Source organism: Scyliorhinus canicula, chromosome 5 (assembly GCF_902713615.1).
Source record: "Scyliorhinus canicula chromosome 5, sScyCan1.1, whole genome shotgun sequence".
NCBI lineage: Eukaryota > Metazoa > Chordata > Chondrichthyes > Carcharhiniformes > Scyliorhinidae > Scyliorhinus > Scyliorhinus canicula.
Genome location: NC_052150.1, coordinates 137,759,578 through 137,778,444, shown reverse-complemented (window position 1 = coordinate 137,778,444; position 18,867 = coordinate 137,759,578). Strand labels below are relative to the sequence as shown.

The following is an 18,867-nucleotide window of genomic DNA, read 5'->3' as shown; positions in this document are numbered from 1 at the left end:
TTTTCAGATATTTTCAGTTTTCAGATCTATTGGATATATGGTAGGCCTACTCACGTGTCAATAGCCTAACCCTAGCTAGTTGTCTCTCCATTTGTCAATTACCACACACCCGACTTCTTACCCATTAACACTTAGTACACTGTAACGCAATATTATATTTCTGCAAAGCCATTCAAAAACACCTTTCGGCTTTTGGATGCTTTTGAATGTATGGATGAAGACTATTCGACTTGTTCTGGCTACACTTTGAAAAACTAATCGATCATGATTCAGTTCAGAATGGTGTTTGTGCATCCTTTTCCACTGCGTCTTTTTCATTTTCACAATTAAGTGCCAGTTATGCTGGACTCCACCTCAAAATTATTTTATCAGAGGAAACACAAGGGACTGCTTCCAACAAGCATTCTCAAGCAGACTTCCTTAATCTGACTCCACATTCATAGGTTTGTTTTCAACTGTGTACAATACCTTTAATCTCTCAAGTATGAAGCCGGTTATACTGTGGAAAATAGCTAATAAACAAGGAGAATTGGAAGCCTCCAGTTGGCTGTGTTCCTGGAATATAAACATGTTTTAAAATGGAAGTAGTAGAACCCCTTACCATTTTGTACCGACAGAGTTTCGCGAACTATCAAACTTGTTGGTCTTATAGGTAACAGAAAATTATGTCAAAATAATCATAAACAATATGCCCATTTAAGAACAGTAATTAACTGAAGACCAAGAGGTATAATCCGAGCATTGCAAATAAACATCAGGAATTTTGCAAACTATTAGGACGACTGCCAAACTTCAAGTTCCAATCATTACAATACTACCACCTAGAGGTGTTATTCAGCAACCAAAAAATCCATTTGTTTTTTTGATGATGCCATACATATATCATTGCTCCAATTCTGTAGGAAATGTTCACTCTAGCACACCGCCTCAGTCATGTGGTTTGATGGTATTAAAACTTCCTGAACAGCACAAGACAATTCAGACATCGATCTTTATGACAGCAGGCTCCAGATGCTCATGTCAACTTTCGCTCACAGGGTTATATTCCAGCTTCAATCTTTATTAAACTGTGAATGCTATCAAAATTGTATTGTCACGAATTGTGACGCATAATACCAGGAATCTTGGCGGCTTAAATGACTGTGTGACACCACATCAAATCCAAAAAGAACCTTGCAATACTTAAGATACAAATAGAACAATAGATACGAATAGAGGAACACCCATGGTACCAAATGCCACCTCACTTTTATCTCTTCTATGCCCTCGAGCTTTACAAGTCCATTATCTGTAATGGATACAAACAGCATGGTATTTTTCCATGGGGTTATGATCTCTCACTCATCATTCAAAAGACAGGGAAATTCTGTTCAGAAAGATAGAAAGGTATTCGACTCTAGGAGCCATTCCAATCAAATTCAATGAGGCTGGGAAATTAAGTGTAAGAGCTACGGCACAGCAACACAGACAATCAACAATTAAATGCAACAGGGTCCACTAGCTTAATTCAAAATAATCATCTTTTAAAAATGCATAGGCATTTCTAATCTATTGGAGGGAGGTTTTTGAAAGATTTCTGCATTCCAGGCCACATTACTGCAATCATTCCTTGGATTGTCCATTTGCTGTCATTTGTATTTGTGGAAAGTGAACAAAATGAGCATGGTTGTTGCTATACAGTAATAGAATAAATCAAATTCCATTTTTATTAGATAGGATTTTAGATCATAGTAGTGCTCAGGAATACACATTCCATGATTATAGCTATATACAATTACGGTTACTTAAAACAAAAAATTGTGTTTTTACAACTTAGTATTTCAAGATGTTTACCAGGACTTCGGGATTTGTATTTAATGATCCCATCCATTCTCAGTGGAAATCCATAATTGGCTCTGAAAATATGAAAATACCAACTGATCTGTACCTCGTTCAGCACAATGCCTCATTGGGCACAGTGGTTAGCACTGCTGCCTCACAGCGCCAGTGACCCGGGTTTGGTTCCAACATTGGGTAACAGTGTAAACTCCACACCCTCTCCCAGTGTCTGTGTGGGTATCCTCCAGGTGCACCAGTTTCCTCCCACAGTCCAAACATATGCGGTTAGGTGGGGTTAAGGGGATAGGGTGGGGTAGTGGGGTGAGAGGGTCAGTACAGATTTGATGGGCTGAATAGCCTACATCTGCACTGTAGAAATTATATGGATCATTCAAGTGGTTATTCTTGAATAGGTGCATCAATAAGCTATTTGACCATGGAAGGTATCGTAACTAAGCAGGACTCTGCTCTCACTAAAACGCACATATTAATTGATGGGCCATCAATTGTACGAGAGACGAGTTGCTTTACAAATGTCAGGCTTTAATAAACTAGAACATAGCCCTGCGGTCGTCTACAATAAAATGGACGACCGCCGGGCGTTTGACTATTTATACCTCGGCAATGGAGGCGTGGTTAACTCAGCCTCTCGACCAATCGGTCGAGAGGCACATGACCAACCAGGGCCAATGGTAAGCCGGTGCTCTGCCCCAATGGCAGACAGGTATGCAAATCATATCACCACACTAATACGGATGCTGCTGGAAAGAAATCCACACTGGGAAACTGGGCTACATTTTCACATCTTTGACCAACTCTTGGATTGTACAACTTTAAGTTTAAGCCATGCAAATTAAATTTCCAAGGAGATAGACAAAATCCTCCAAAAGGAATTTCTTCACAAAAAAGATAAAGCAGTCTCCATACTTCTAAAAGACCAGGCTAAATTCAGTTTGAAATGTAATTTCAAGTTGTACACAGTAATTGGGTCAGAATAGCAGGGAATGCATTCTATCTGCCTTCTTGAAGTTGGATATGAAATATATTCTGCTTTCATTAAGATAGCTCACCAAAACGTCATTCCCACAAACCACCAGCACTTTGAAAACAAACAGTAATACTTCAGCTCTCAACACGTCCCAAGTGTTGAGAACTCCCTTGCCATAGCTGGGATTCAGAGTGAAGCTAAATACCTAATGTGGTAGTATGACTAGGGAGATCATATGACCTTAGAACCAAGCTGCCATTGGTACAGCAGTCCCGCTGCCCTTTGGCCCAGGCAAGTCATGTGCCTCTCTGCCAATTGGCTGTGGCTAGTCATGTGACTCCCCGCCGATTGGCCGAGAGGATGGTAGCTCCGCCTACAAGGCGGGGTATAAAAGCTCATACCATGCCGCAATCAGCCTTTCCTTGTACGACCACTGCCGGGCTCACATCTAGCTTATTAAAGCCTAATACTTGGATCCTCTCTACGACTCGTGTCAGATTGATGGTACCTCAATTTAATAAGCTAGATTTTGAAGATGGAACTGCGGATCAAGCCCGAATGCCTCCGCATCAGCCCGCATGCTGCAAAAGCCTCAGCCACTTTTAAACATTGGCTGGCGTGTTTTAATGGCTACCTCGCTACTGCAGAAAATCACCCGACAAAGGAGCAAAAACTCCACATCCTCCACTCGTTCGTGGGCACCGCCGTCTCCTCACTGATTGAAGATGAGCTGGATTATCATGTCGCTATGGACCTGCTAAAAGGACATTTTATCAGGCCAGTGAATCAGGTCTACGCGCGGAATCTCCTGGCTACAAGGCAACAATTCCCCGTTGAGTCCCTCGAAGAATTCTATCGGGCCCTCATTATCCTGGGGAGAAATTGCACCTGCCCGCAAGTTACTGCGGCAGAGCACACGGAACTGCTAATCTGGGATGACTTTGTCGCAGGCATGCCGTCACCTCAGATACGCCAGAGACTTCTCGAAAAAGACACTCTCAGCCTCGCTGAGGCACGGACTCTCGCATCCTCTCTGGAGGTCGGTGACCGCAACACGTGCGTGTATGCCCCTGACCGCGCTGCAGCTCCTTGGGCAGCGTGTCACACAACCCTCCTCGCCCCCACCGACTCAGAGCCCCAGACCTGCGATGCGGGACGCCCCGATAAGCCCCCGCTGCTATTTTTGTGGTCAGGCTAAGCATCCCCGCCCGCGCTGCCCAGCCCGCAACGCAGTCTGTAAAAGCTGCGGCAAGAAGGGCCACTTTGCGGCCGTCTGCCAATCGAAGTCGGTCGCTGCCATCCCGGATCTCCCTACCGCGCTCATCTAGGGCCCCGTGTGGCACGCGGACCTCGCTGCCCCCCCCCCCGCTACGGGTGATTCCCGGACGACGCCATCTTGGGCCCCCGATGCCACGTGCGACCCGCGGCGTGGCCATTTTGGGCCCCCGACTACACGTGCAGTTGACGGGTGCCGCCATCTTGGATCGGCTCGGATGGCCCGCAAGCAACTGTAGCCATCTAAGATGGCCACTAACAAACACAAAATGGAAGACTGCAAAGAGTGCAGGGAAAACGGACATGTTAAACAGCAAACAGCTTGCAGAAGCAATTATGCATTGAAACAATTGCAGAAACCAGTTTCCCGACAGCTGCAGAGATCAGGCAGCATTGTAAATGGAAAGCCGTTAGCATAGTAATGAGGTGATACCGGGCCAGTCCCAGGTACAATGGACACAAATTAAGTATCAATCAATACATTCAATAGCAGACCAGGCACGGTGGAGCCAGAGAAGCCCAGGACAATAAGTCCTAAGAACCGCCCCAGCGATCAAGATACAGCCCTAGGATTGGGGGGTTCAAACCGTATCGATTGGGAAGAGGCCCAATCGATCCCCAGTAGCTGAGGGAGCCCGCCCAAAGGGGCGCGGACCCCCTGGGACCTATAAAAGAGGGGTCCCACACATGATTCCGTCTCCTGTCTCCGGCCTCCGACTCCAGCCTCCAGACCCCTGTCTTCTACATCAGCCGTCGAGCAGCAGCTGCCAATATGTAAGTGCCTAAACAACGACCGCTACCTGAAACCGGCATTACTGACACCCTTGCCGACTGATTGTGATCCGAAGCCTGCAGACCAGACCAGAACAAAGGCCTTGTTCCCTGACCTCGCAGTTCCTTCTTAGCTAAGTACTGGTTGTCTAGTGGTAGAAGTAAGTTGAATCTTTAGCGTGTGCATGAGTGTTATTATAATTGTGTTATAATAAACTCTAATTGTTTTGGACTTACTAATTGGTGTACAGCTTTATTGCTTTGAACTTGACCTTGATACTTGTGACGGTGTCTTTACGGCACCTGGCGACTCCAGAGCTTAGAACGTGAAACAGAGCCAAGTGAGTGTTAAACACACTTACCCAAAACGAGCAACACAACTACTTTGTTGTGGATGACAACTCCGAGTTTCTGCCGCGACTCGCCTCGATGACTCTGGACCAATTACGGCCCCGTACGCTCTCCACGGCGATCATGCAGATCTGCCTCAACGGCCACGAAGCGAGCTGTTTACTGGACTCCGGGAGCACAGAGAGTTTCGTCCACCCCAACAGGGTAAGTCACTGCGTGCTCCCTGCCCTCCCAGTAAAGCTCAAAACCGCTCTGGCATCGGGTTCGCACTCCGTCCAAATCATCGAGTGCTGCGTAGCGGACCTCACGGTCCAGGGAAGGGCTTTTAAAAATTATAAATTTCTCATCCTTCCCCGCCTCTGCGCACCGGCACTTCTTGGACTGGATTTTCAGTGCAACCTACAGAGCTTGACTTTTAAATTTGGCGGCCCTATTCCCCCCCCCCTTACTGTCTGCAGCCTCGCGTCCCTCAAGGTCGACCCCCCTTCCCTGTTTCCGAACCTCATCCCGGATTGCAAACCCGTTGCCACCAGGAGCAGACGATACAGTGCCCAGGACCGGACCTTCATCAGGTCCAAGGTCCAAAGGCTGCTAAAGGAAGGAGTCATGAGGCCAGCAACAGTCCCTGGCGAGCCCACGTGCTGGTGGTTAGGACTGGGGAGAAAAAACGGATGGTCATTGACTACAGTCAGACCATCAACAGGTTTACGCAGCTGGACGCTTATCCTCTCCCCCGTATCTCCGACCTGGTTAACAGGATCGCGCAGTACAAGGTCTTCTGCACGGTGGACCTTAAGTCCGCCTATCACCAGTTCCCCATCCGCCCGGGTGACCGAAAGTACACCGCGTTCGAAGCGGATGGGCGACTCCATCACTTTTTAAGGGTTCCATTCGGTGTCACCATAGAACATAGAACAGTACAGCACAGAACAGGCCCTTCGGCCCTCAATGTTGTGCCGAGCCATGATCACCCTACTCAAACCCACGTATCCACACTATACCCGTAACCCAACAACCCCCCCCCCCTTAACCTTACTTTTATTAGGACACTACGGGCAATTTAGGATGGCCAATCCAGCTAACCCGCACATCTTTGGACTGTGGGAGGAAACCAGAGCACCCGGAGGAAACCCACGCACACAGGGGGAGGACGTGCAGACTCCACACAGACAGTGACCCAGCCGGGAATCGAACCTGGGACCCTGGAGCTGTGAAGCATTTATGCTAACCACCATGCTACCCTGCTGCCCCTAATGGGGCACCAATGGTGTCTCAGTCTTCCAAAGGGAGATGGACCGAATGGTTGACCAATACGGTTTACGGGCCACCTTCCCGTATCTCGACAATGTCACCATCTGCAGCCATAACCAGCAGGACCACGACATCAACCTCCAAAAATTCCTCCATACCGCAAAACTCCTTAACCTCACTTACAATAAGGATAAGTGCGTGTTTAGCACCAACCGTCTAGCCATCCTCAGCTACGTAGTGCGTAACGGAGTAATAGGCCCCGACCCCGAACGCATACGCCCCCTAATGCCTCTCCCCAACTCACTCAAAGCCCTCAAACGCTGTCTGGGCTTCTTTTCATATTACGCCCAGTGGGTCCCCAACTACGCCGACAAAGCCCGCCCACTTATCCAGTCCAACACTTTCCCCCTGTCGACAGAGGCCCGCCAGGCCTTTAGCCACATCAAAGCGGATATCGCAAAGGCCACAATCCGAGCTATCGACGAGTCCCTCACATTCCAGGTCGAGAGTGACGCGTCTGATGTAGCTCTGGCAGCCACACTCAACCAAACGGGCAGACCCGTGGCCTTCTTCTCTCGGACCCTCCACGCTTCCGAACTCCGCCATTCCTCGGTGGAAAAGGAGGCACAGGCCATAGTGGAAGCTGTGCGACATTGGAGGCACTATCTGGCCGGCAGGAGGTTCACCCTCCTCACAGACCAACGGTCAGTGGCCTTTATGTTCGATAATGCACAGAGGAGCAAGATCAAGAACGACAAGATCTTGCAGTGGCGGATCGAGTTGTCCACGTACAACTACGATATCTTGTATCGTCCTGGGAAGCTCAACAAGCCTCCTGATGCCCTGTCCCGCGGTACCTGTGCCAACGCGCAGATAGACCGCCTCCGCACCCTCCACGCGGACTTCTGCCATCCAGGGGTAACCCCGCTTCTTTCATTTCATCAAGACCCGCAACCTGCCCTACTCCATCGAGGAGGTCAGGACCGTGACCAGGGATTGCCATATTTGCGCAGAGTGCAAACCGCACTTTTACCGCCCCGAGCAGGCGCATCTGGTAAAGGCTTCCCGCCCCTTTGAACATCTCAGCATGGACTTCAAAGGTCCCCTCCCCTCCAACAATCGTAACATATACTTTTTAAATGTGGTTGACGAGTACTCCCACTTCCCTCTTGCCATTACCTGCCCCGACATGACCACGACAACCATCATCAAAGCCCTCCACTCCATTTTCTCCCTGTTCGGTTACCCTGCGTACATCCACAGCGACCGGGGGTCCTCCTTCATGAGTGACGAGCTGCGTCAATTCCTGCTTAGCAGGGGCATCGCCTCTAGCAGGACGACCAGTTATAACCCCCGGGGTACCGGTCCGGTCGAGCAGGAGAACGGTACAGTCTGGAAGACCGTCCTACTGGCCCTTCGGTCCAGGAGTCTCCCGGTCTCCCATTGGCAAGAGGTCCTCCCAGACGTACTCCACTCTATTCGGTATCTCCTCTGTACTGCCACGAATCAAACACCTCACGAACGTCTTCGTGTCTTCCTCTGGGACCCCACTCCCGACCTGGCTGGCCACCCCTGGACTCATCCTGCTCCGGAAGCATGTGCGGATGCACAAGTCCGACCCGTTGGTTGAAAGAGTCCAGTTACTCCAAGCAAACCCGCAGTACGCGTACGTGGAGTATCCCGACGGATGACAGGACACGGCCTGGCACCCGCCGGCTTGCGGCCACAACTGCACCCTCCACCCAGTCCCAACCGCCCCCAGCGCCCCCACCCCTTCTGGGCCTGGCACCCGCCGGCGTGCGGCCACAGCCCCCAGCATCAGCACCCTCCCCCCAGTCCCAGCCGCCCCCGCAACCCAGCGCACAGGAACCCCCTTCCCCGGCCCGACTACTGCTAGTTCTGACCAGGGGTACGGACACAGGACCATGACTGCCGCTCCCAGAGTCACGGACAACCACTGCTCCACCGTCACTGGCACCGCTGCGCAGGTCCGGCAGGACACCGAAGGCACCCATTTGGCTAATCGTGTCAATTTGATGGATCGTATGGACTTTCATGTTCGGCATATGTTCCTTGCCTGTGTTTTTTATTATTATTACAGTTATTGTTGTCTTTTTTTCTCTCCTGTACACTGTATATAGTTCGTTGCTTTTCTTACACGTTCGTCGCGGGCCACTGGGCAGCCATAGTTATCTCGGTGTTACTTGAGTAGGTCTCTAGTCATACTACCAGTCTAATGGGACACCCTCCCCCCTCCATCTCTCCTTCCCACACCCCCTCTAACCCACCGCTTCTTTCTCACCAAGGGGTGAATGTGGTAGTATGACTAGGGAGATCATATGACCTTAGAACCAAGCTGCCATTGTTATAGCAGTCCCGCTGCCCATTGGCCCAGGCAAGTCATGTGCCTCTCTGCCAATTGGCTGTGGTTAGTCATGTGACTCTCCGCCGATTGGCCGAGAGGATGGTAGCTCCGCCTACAAGGCGGGGTATAAAAGCTCGTACCATGCTGCAGTCAGCCTTTCCTTGTACGACCAATGCCAGGCTCACATCTAGCTTATTAAAGCCTAATATTTGGATCCTCTCTACGACTCGTGTCAGATTGATGGTACATCACCTAACTCAAAATAATTGAATCTATCTATGAGAAACAAATAAAACACAATGAGATAAATCACACGAAGATAAAGTCTGAATTGCCGGCACGATACACACTGCATTGTCGACCAAACATAGTTATCCTGAGATTTATAATATGTAAAATCACACTGCACAATTCAGAACAAAAATACCATACCATGCTGAGAACATAGTGCATCATACAAGCTTATTTTGAATATGTTGCAGAAGTATTGCACATATATAAATATAATGCAATAGGATGCCCAGTTTATTCCACAGATAGGGATTATTTTTTTAAAATAAATTTAGGGTACCCAGTTCATTTTTTTCCAATTAAGGGGCAATTTAGCGAGGCCAATCCACCTACCCTGCACATCTTTGTGTTATGGGGGCGAAACACACACAAACACGGGGAGGATGTACAAACTCCACATGGAAGCCCGGATCGAACCTGGGTTAACCACTGCACCACCGTGCTGCCCGTCAGATAGGGATTCTATGGATAATGGTGGCATCCAAAACACACCAATGACGGTCAATTTACAAAGCTGTGTAGTGTCTCATTTAAAATTGCATCAACTCATCTTTCTATGTAGGATCCATTTTGTAACAATCCCATTTGGGAGGAAACAAGACAGTGCAATTGCAAGCATAACAATGATGTGACACTGCTCAACATTTTTAAAAGTCTCTACAAATTGATTGCATGCCACATTTGTACATGAGCATGTGTCAGTCAAACAATCAGAAATGTTAATTCTAATCCCACAATAAAATCAGACTATAGTTAGCAGAAGAGTTCAAACATCAATTAAATGAACATTGACAACATTGGGTGGTGCAGTTTGTTACAGGTGTATCATTTTACCTTTGCAACATAGATTTAATTCCAATTCAAACTTGTATCTGACGCCTGTAGAGATAAATTTGAGATGTTTCAAGTCATTTTTAAGATCGGAGTCCAGAGAATAAAGCAGGCCAAAGGTTGTCACAACCGCAACACACAGAGCAGAAGTAGTGAGGGGAGAGTAACTACCCTTGGCACCAAGGCAGCATTTCACAGAGTATGGTATCAAGGAGCCGTAGCAAAACTGGAGTCAATAGGAATCAGGGGGGAAACTCTCCAATGGTTGGAGTCATACTTGGCATAAAAGGAAGGTGATTGTGGTTGTTGGTCGTCAGTCATCTCAGTCCTGGGACATCACTGCTGGAGTTCCTCAGGGTAGGGTCCGAGCCTCAACCATCTTCAACTGTTTCATCAATTACCTTCCTTCTAACATAAGACCAGATGCGGGAATGTTCGCTGATGATTGTACATTCTTCAGCCCAATTGCGGCTTCTCAGACACTGAAGCAGTCTACGTACAAATGCAGCAACACCTGGAGCATATCGAAGTTTGGCTGGCAAGTGGAAAGTGGCATTTGCACCACACAAGTGTAGACAGGGTGACATGATGGCGCAGTGGTCAGCACTGCTGCCTCACAACACCAAGGACCCGGGTTCAATCCCGGCCCGGGTAACTGTCCCTGTGGACGGTGTCTGTGTAGGTTTCATCCACAACCCAAAAGATGTGCAAGGTAGGTAGATTGGCCACACTAAATTGCCTCTTAATTGGAACAATCTAAAAAAAAAACAAGAGCCAGACAATGACCATCTCCAATAAGGGAGAAGAAGCAAACCATTGTCCCTTGACATTTCATGGTATTAGTATCACTGAATCAACATCCAGGGGTGACCATTGACCAGAAACCAGCCACATCAATACTGTGGTTACAAGAGATCAGAGGGTAGGAATCCTTTGGCGAGTGACCCACCCTGACCTCCCAAAGCCTGTCAATAACCTACAAGGCACAAGTCAGGAGTGTGATGGAATACTCTCCACATGCCTGGAAGAGTGCAGCTCCAAATAACACTCAAAAACCTTAACGGCATCCAGGACAAAGCAGCCCGCTTGATTGCTCGTCCTTCCACAAACATTCACTCCTTCAACCACAGATGCACAGTGGCAGCCGTGTGTATCATTTACAAGATGCACTGCAAGAACTCACCAAGGATCATTAGGCAGCACTTTCCAAACCTACGACTACTATGATCCAGAAGGAAAAGGACAGCAGGTACATGGGAACACCACCTCTTGCAAGCTCCCCTCCAAGTCACTCACTATCCTGACTTAGAAATATATTAACGTTCCTTCACTGTTGTTGGGTCAAAATCCTGGAACTCCCTCCCTAGCAGCACAGTGTTTGTACCTACACCACATGGACTGCTGCGGTTCAAGAACATAGCTCATTACCACCTCCTGAAGTGCAATTAGGGATAGACAACAAATGCTGGACTAGCCCAGCAATGTCCAAATCCCGCAAAATAAATTTAACAAAAGCAATATCTTCAATGGGAAATGGAAAATTTGCACCAGCTGCAATAAATGTTCACGACAGTAAAGATTGAGATGCATTAACTGGGCAAAGCCGAGAAACATATCAATGTGGGTAGTGGGGGCGGTGTTGTTTAGAGCAGAAACTGAGTAACAAATGAGGAAAACCATGCACAAACCAACAGCACGGTAGCACAGTGGTTAGCACAGTGGATTCACAGTTCCAGGGTCCGAGGTTCAATTCCCGGCTTGGGTCACTGTCTGTGCTGAGCCTGCACGTTCTCCTGGTTTCCTCCTACAGGTTCAAAGATGTGCAGGTTAGGTGAATTGCCCATAATAAATTGCCCTTACGTGTCCAAAAAAGGTTAGGTGGGGTTAGTGGGTTAGGGGTATAGGGTGGAGGTGTGGGTTTAAGTAGGGTGCTCTTTCCAAGAGTCAGTGCAGACTTGATGGCCGAATGGCCTCCTTACGCACTGTAGATTCTATGATAAGGTCTATACAGATTGAACGATCTATGTTCCCACATGCCTGCTGTCCTTCTCCTTCCGTAGGTGATAGTGGACATGGCTTTGGAAGGTGCTGTTGAAGGAGCTTTCGTGAATGCATAATTGGTAAGCTGCTGCAGTGCATCTTGTAAATGGCACACACTACTGTCACTGTGCATCAGTAGTGGAGGGAATGAATGGTGAATATGGTGGATGGGATTTATATTTTTATGTGCATTGTTTATATTGCTGCTATTACAATGCCAAAACAAATACCTCAATAAAATGTTTGTTAAAAAAAAAGATGGTGGATGGGAAACTGCACTCATCTCAGCAAACGGACAGTAATAATAATAATAATCTTTATTACTGTCAAAAGTAGGCTTACATTAACACTGCAATGAAGTTAGTGAAAATCCCCTAGTCGCCACACTCCGGCACCTGTTCGGATACACTGGAGGGAGAATTCGGAATGTTCAATTCACCTGACAAGCACGTCTTTCTGGACTTGTGGGAGGGAATCAGACCTCCCGGAGGAAATCCACCCAGACACGGGGAGAACGTGCAGACTCAGCACAGTGAACCAAGCTGGGAATGGAACCCGGGTCCCGAGCGCTGTGATGCAACAGTGCTAACCACTGTGCTACCTTGCCATACTTTATCATACTACTGACTGGTGTCTCATCGATAATGGAAAGACTTTGGGGAATTAGCAGGCAAGTTACCTGCAGCAACATTTCCAGCATTTGACCAGCTCTTGGAGCCACGGTATTGATGTTTAGTCCAGTTCAGTTTCTGGTCAATTGTAACACCCAGGTTGTAGACAGAGGATGATTCAGCAATGGCAGTGCTATTGAATGTCAAGGAATAATGTCAAGGGACTTGCTGAAGGTAGTCATTTCCTGGCATTTGTGTGACATGAATATTATTTGCCACTTATCAGGTCACGCCTGCATATGATCCAGATTTTGCTGTTTATGGACACAGACCACTTCCCCATTATGGAGGATGGGGATATTGGTAGAGGCGCTCTTGTTTTTTTAATAAATTTCGAGAACCCAATTTTTTTTTTCCAATTAAGGGACAATTCAGCGTGGTCAATCCACCTAACCTGCATATCTTTGGGATGTGGAGGTGAAAACCACGCAGACACGGGGAGAAATGTGAAAACTCCACACAGGGACCCAGGGCCGGGATTCAAACCCAGATCCTCAGCGCTGTAGTCCCAGTGTTAACCACTGCGCCACGTACCACTCAGGAGAGGCTCGCTTTCTGTTCAGAGCCGTGGTGAGTCGTGAACTGTGCAATCACCCACGAACAACCCCACTGCTGCCTTTCTGATGAAGTAGTTTGGCCAGGACACGATGCTGAGGAACTCCGGCAGCGATATCCTGGGATGGAGATGATGGACCTCCAATAAACTCAACCACCTTTCTTTGCACTGGGTAGATCTCTAACCAGTGCAAGATTTCTCCTCCCCACCCCCACAGATTTCCATTGATTTAATTTTGCTAGGGCTCCTTGATGTTATACGTGGTCAATTGTTGCTTTGACGTTCAGGGCAATCACTTTCATCTCATCTCTGAATTTCAGCTCTTTTTCCATGATTGGACCAAGGCTGTAATAGAGGCTAGGAGGCGAGACGCCCTGACAGAAATCAAACTAGGCATCAGTGAGCCGGTTATTGCTGAGTAAGTGCTGCTTGATAACACTGTCGCGGACACCTTCCACCACTTTGGCAACACCAGAAATGGGCAGGCTTTCTTCTGAGGAAAGGTTGGGCAGGTTAGGTGTGTATCCACCGGAATATAGAAAAATAAGACACAACTTGATCAAAACTTTTAAGATCCTGAGGGATCTTGACAGGGCAGATGTGGCAAGGATATTTCCTCTTAGAATCATAGAATCCCAACAGTGCAGGAGGCTATTCAGCCCACTGAGTCGACATCAACCCTTCAAAGGAGCGCTCGACCCAGGTCCACTTCCCCTGTCCATCCTGCCCTATCCCCGTAATACCATAACCTTGTGGGGAAAAATAGAATTGGTGAACAGTTTAAAAGTAAGACAGAGATGAGGAGAATTCCTTTCTCAGAGGGTTGAGAGTGTTTGGATCTCTCTTTCACAAAAGAGGGTGGAGGTAGAGTCGTTGAATATTTTTAAGACAGAGCTAGATAGTTTCATGATTAACAAGGGGGTGAAAGGTTTTCGGGGTGAGCAGGAATGCGGGGTCGAGGTCACAAGCAGATCAGCCATGATCTTATTGAGTGGCAGAACAGGCTTGAGATGTTCAGTGGCCTACTTACGCCCCTAATTTGTATGTTCATTTGATCAAGAGTAGACTGATAACGATAATTAGCTTGGTTGGCTTTGTCCTGCTTTTTGTGTGGAGGACATACCTGGACAATTTTCCATATTGCTGGGTGGATGATGATATTGTAGCTGTACTGGAACAGCTTCACTAGGATGCATCTAGTGCTGGAGCACATTGCTGGAATGGTGCCAGATCCATTAGCCTTTTCAATATCCAGTGCATTCAGCTGTTTCTTGATGTCAGAGCAAATCAAATTAGCTGAAGACTGGCATCTGTGATTCTGGAGACCTCAGGAAGAGGCAGAGATGGATCATTCTCTCGGTATTCCTGGCTGAAGATGATTGCAAATGTTTTGCACTGATATATGCTGGGCTCCCCCATCCAGTTGTTTAATTGTCCGCCACCATTCAGAACTCTATTCTAAATATTAATTGTTATTCCTAAAACTGGCTCATTGCTCTATTCTGTAAAACATTGCTTTTGTTATGGGCCAGGGCTTAGAAATTCCAAAGTCTATTATGTTCACCTGACCTATAACTTTTATGTTGAATTTGGCTAGGATGAGCACAAGAGCCCTCACTTCATGTGTGATTAATCAGACTTCCTAGGCACTTTTATCAAAACAATGTTTATTATAAAAATGTAGTTAGCATATATAAAACACAGCAAGAATTTATCAATTACAAACATAAAGAAAACACAATAGCTACAATAATCTATGTATATAACTCTTAATGAATCCCCCCCCCCCCACCCCCCGAGTCGCTGTTCCAATTCAATACAAAATCCAATAAACCAAAACCCCTTTCAAAGAACATGACCCAGCACACTGTCATCTCACTTGAATGGGTCTGCTCCTTTCCCTGAGATCCAGCCTCCAAGGAGCAGATTCGAAAACCCTTCCAGAAAGCAACTCTATTTTTAAAGTTACTAACGCAGTTTGCCACACCCAATAGAACATAGAACACAGTGCAGAAGGAGGCCATTCGGTCCATCTAGTCTGCACCGACCCACTTAAGCCTTTGCTTCCACCCTATCCCCGTAACCCAATAACTCTTCCTAACCTTTTTGAACACTTAAAAGGGGCAATTTAGCATGGCCAATCCACCTAACCTGCATGTCTTTGGACTGTGGGTGGAAACCGGAGCACCCGGAGGAAACCCACGCAGACACAAGGAGAACGTGCAGACTCCGTACAGACAGTGACCCAGCAGGGAATTGAACCTGGTATCCTGGCGTGGTGTAGCCACGTGTGCTATTGTGCTGCCCTAATGTGCTTTCAGTTCCCTGGAACAGCTTTTAAAATGAAAACAGGGAAATACTGCTTCTCTTCTGCAGTCCAAAGCAACAAACTGAAACTGAAACCCAAACACTCAACCCCTCTCACCTGACAGCCACAGCCTAGCTCCACTCACAAATGACATCACTGAAGCCGTGCTACAAGTCATGTGGTAAGACCAAACCTTTCTTAAAGGGACATCACATGACACTTTCAGTCCATCAACTTTATATTTTTTGTGGCCTGATTGGCATTCTTGTTTCCTTCTTTGAAAGCACACCACAACATGCCTCCTGGGAGCACCTTACGTTAATTCATGTTGTTTAATATTGTCCAAGACAAAATGTAACTGAACAAAAATATGCCATCTGCATTTCACCAAACTTTCACTGCATCAATCTTTATAGAAATGTCTGTTTACATTTCTATGTAAATCTACCTAATTTGAATCACTCAAATACAATTCTGACACAGGCTTTTATACAGAAGGCCAAAGTACGCCATATAACAATTAAACACACTGAGGAATAGCCTGCTCGTGTTCTGATGAGCAATCTCAGCATCTGTTTCCTTTCCAACAATTAGATTTTTTGGCCTTGAGTGACACGGGTCATTTTGAACAAAATAACATGTTTTACATTACATAGTACACATTGCTCTCCTCAAAATTGAACACATTATTTGATTTATTGCAGTACTACAAAAATACGCTTCACTATATTACACAAAAAATGATATACTAGCTATTTCTGCTGACCTAATACCGAGCCCGCCCAGTACAGAGAATTTTCAAGTTGCAACAAACTGACCAATTTCCATGTATTATTTAAAAAGTGAAAAGCAGTGGGGGTCCAAAGAATTTTATGCATCCATGTAGACAGATCACAGAAGTTTATTAATGATGAACATGAAATAATCAAATAGGTTAATGAGATGTTGTTCTTTGTAACGGGATGACTAGACTATAAAAGTGGAGGAAATTTTGTTACAGAAATTCAAAGTCCTGATTGACCACATCTGGAGTACTATGTACAGTCCCGTGCACTAAACCTTTAAAAGGATACACTGGCTTTGGAAGAGTCCTGTGGATTCGTTAGAATATCGATGCTCTAAGGATTGGGTGCAGTAGGTAGTTTCCCTGCCTCTGAGGGAGGGGCTCCAGGATTTGATGGCCATGAAAGGCCATAATGTTGCCAAACAAGTTGATGGTCAATCTGGAAGTCTTCCAATACACCTCTGGCAGGCGCCAAGAGCGAGCGGATCTCCTGGTCAGCCATGCTCAATGTAATGCCAACCCCCCCCCCCCCTCCTCCTCCCCCCAAGCTTTAGCCTCTGGTGACAGGCTAGTTCCCTGTTCCAGGAAAATCCAGCCATGCAAACTGACCAAAGTTCATACTTCACCTGTCTTGTCAGTCATTCAGCATGGGTGGGAACCAAGTATGGAGGAAAAGTTAAATTATGATATTACAAAAACTAGGATTGTAATCCCTGGAATACAGAAAGTCAAAGGGTACTTTGCCTGAGGTTTGAAGAATTTGAAAGGATTTAATAAAATTGAGAAATAAACCTTTCCATTGGTGGGCGAGTCAAGTTCCAAAAACAGAACCAGGCCGTTCAGAAGAAAAGCGGGAAGGATTTCTTCAAAGGGTGAAATCTCAGATTGCTGGACTATTACTACATAAGGGCATACAAAGATATGGAGCCAATGCAAGTAAGTTGAGAAACAGAACAACCATGATCACACAGAATGGGGAAAACAGGTTCAAGGGGCAAAATGGCCTCCTCCTGTTCCATGAACCATGAGCAATTAGTTTCTAATTGACGAGTTAGAATATTTCCTTGAGAAATGGTCAAAATGTGGCATTAAACAGGACACAAGGTTAAACATATCTTAAAAACAAAATCTGGTACTTGTGCTCCCAAGTATCGATGAATAATATCATGTGCAGCACGGTAGCACAGTGATTAGCACAGTTACTTCACAGCTCCAGGGTCCCAAGTTCGATTTGCAGCTTGGGTCACTGCCTGTGAGGAGTTTGCACATTCTGCCAGTGTCTGCGTGGGTTTCCTCCGGGTGCTCCTGTTTCTTCCCACAGTCCAAAACTATGCAGGTTAGGTGGATTGACCATGATAAATTGCCCTTAGTGTCCAAAAAGGTTGGGCGTGATTCTCCGCACCCGGGAGAAATAGTGAGGCTGGCGTCAAAAACGGGCGGGTTTGACGCCAGCCTCCGCCCCCCCGACCGGGAACCGATTCTGGTCCCCGGTCGGGGCTGGCATCCCGCGGCCATGAACTCCGGCATCGCGGGCTTAACGAATTTCGTTAAGCCCGCTAGCCAGAGTTTGCGACGGCTGACGCGTCACATGACGTCAGCCGCGCATGCGCGGATTGGAAGACTCCAACCCGCGCATGCGCGGATGATGTCATCACGCATTTGCGTGAAACCCGCGCATGCGCGGGCCGGTATGCCCCTCAGCCGCCCCGCGAATGGATACAGCGGGGCGGCGGAAGGATAAAGAGTGCGCGGGGTAAGTACCCGCTGCCCGCGATCGGTGCCCGATCGCGGGCCCATGGCACCCTTGGCACGGCCGTGGTACTGCTGTGCCAATCGGTGCCATGGTTCACCAGATCGGGACTTTACGGCCGTTTTTACGAACGGTCAGACCAGGTGTGTTTGACGTTCATAAAAACGGTCGTAAAGGGCTTGGAATTCGGCCCATCGGCCAGCTGAGAATCGCTGCTCGCCGTAAAAAAAACGGCGGGCAGCGATTCGAGGCGGGCGTGGGGGGGGGGGGGGGAGAATAGCGGGAGGGCGTCAGACCAGCGTGGCCGTAAAAATTTACCCCGCCCGCTATTCTCCGCACCGTCATGAGTGCGGAGAATTGCGCCCGTTAGGTGGGGTTGCTGGGTAACAGGGATAGGGTGGAGGTGTGGGCTTAAGTGGTGTGCTCTTTGCAAGAGCTAGCGCAGACTCGATGGGCCAAATGGCCTCCTTCGGCACTGTAAATTCTATGAATACCACAACTTCGTGCCTGCCAGAGGTGTATCGGAAGGACTTGCGGATTGACAATCAACACGTTTGCCAAAATAATGGCCTTTCCTGGCCATCAGGTCCTAGAGCCCCTCCCTCAGGGGCAGGGAGTCTACCTACTACACCCAACCCCTAGAGCTCTGATAATCCACAGTCCACCAATATATGTTCTTGGATTATGGAGAACAACCAACGGTATGACATATAGGCAGAATAAATGTAAGATAGTGCAGATAATGGAAATCATGGAATTTACAGTGCAAAAGAGCACCCTACTTAAGCCCACATCTCCATCCTACCCCATAACCCCA

The 18,867-nt window shown here is 47.5% G+C and overlaps 1 protein-coding gene across 2 annotated transcripts in view; it reads right to left on the bottom strand.

Annotated features, from left to right (window-relative positions):
- LOC119966295 (tensin-3-like) overlaps positions 1 to 18,867 on the bottom strand; it is a 533,488-nt gene that overhangs the window by 513,233 nt on the left and 1,388 nt on the right. The window lies entirely within an intron of this gene.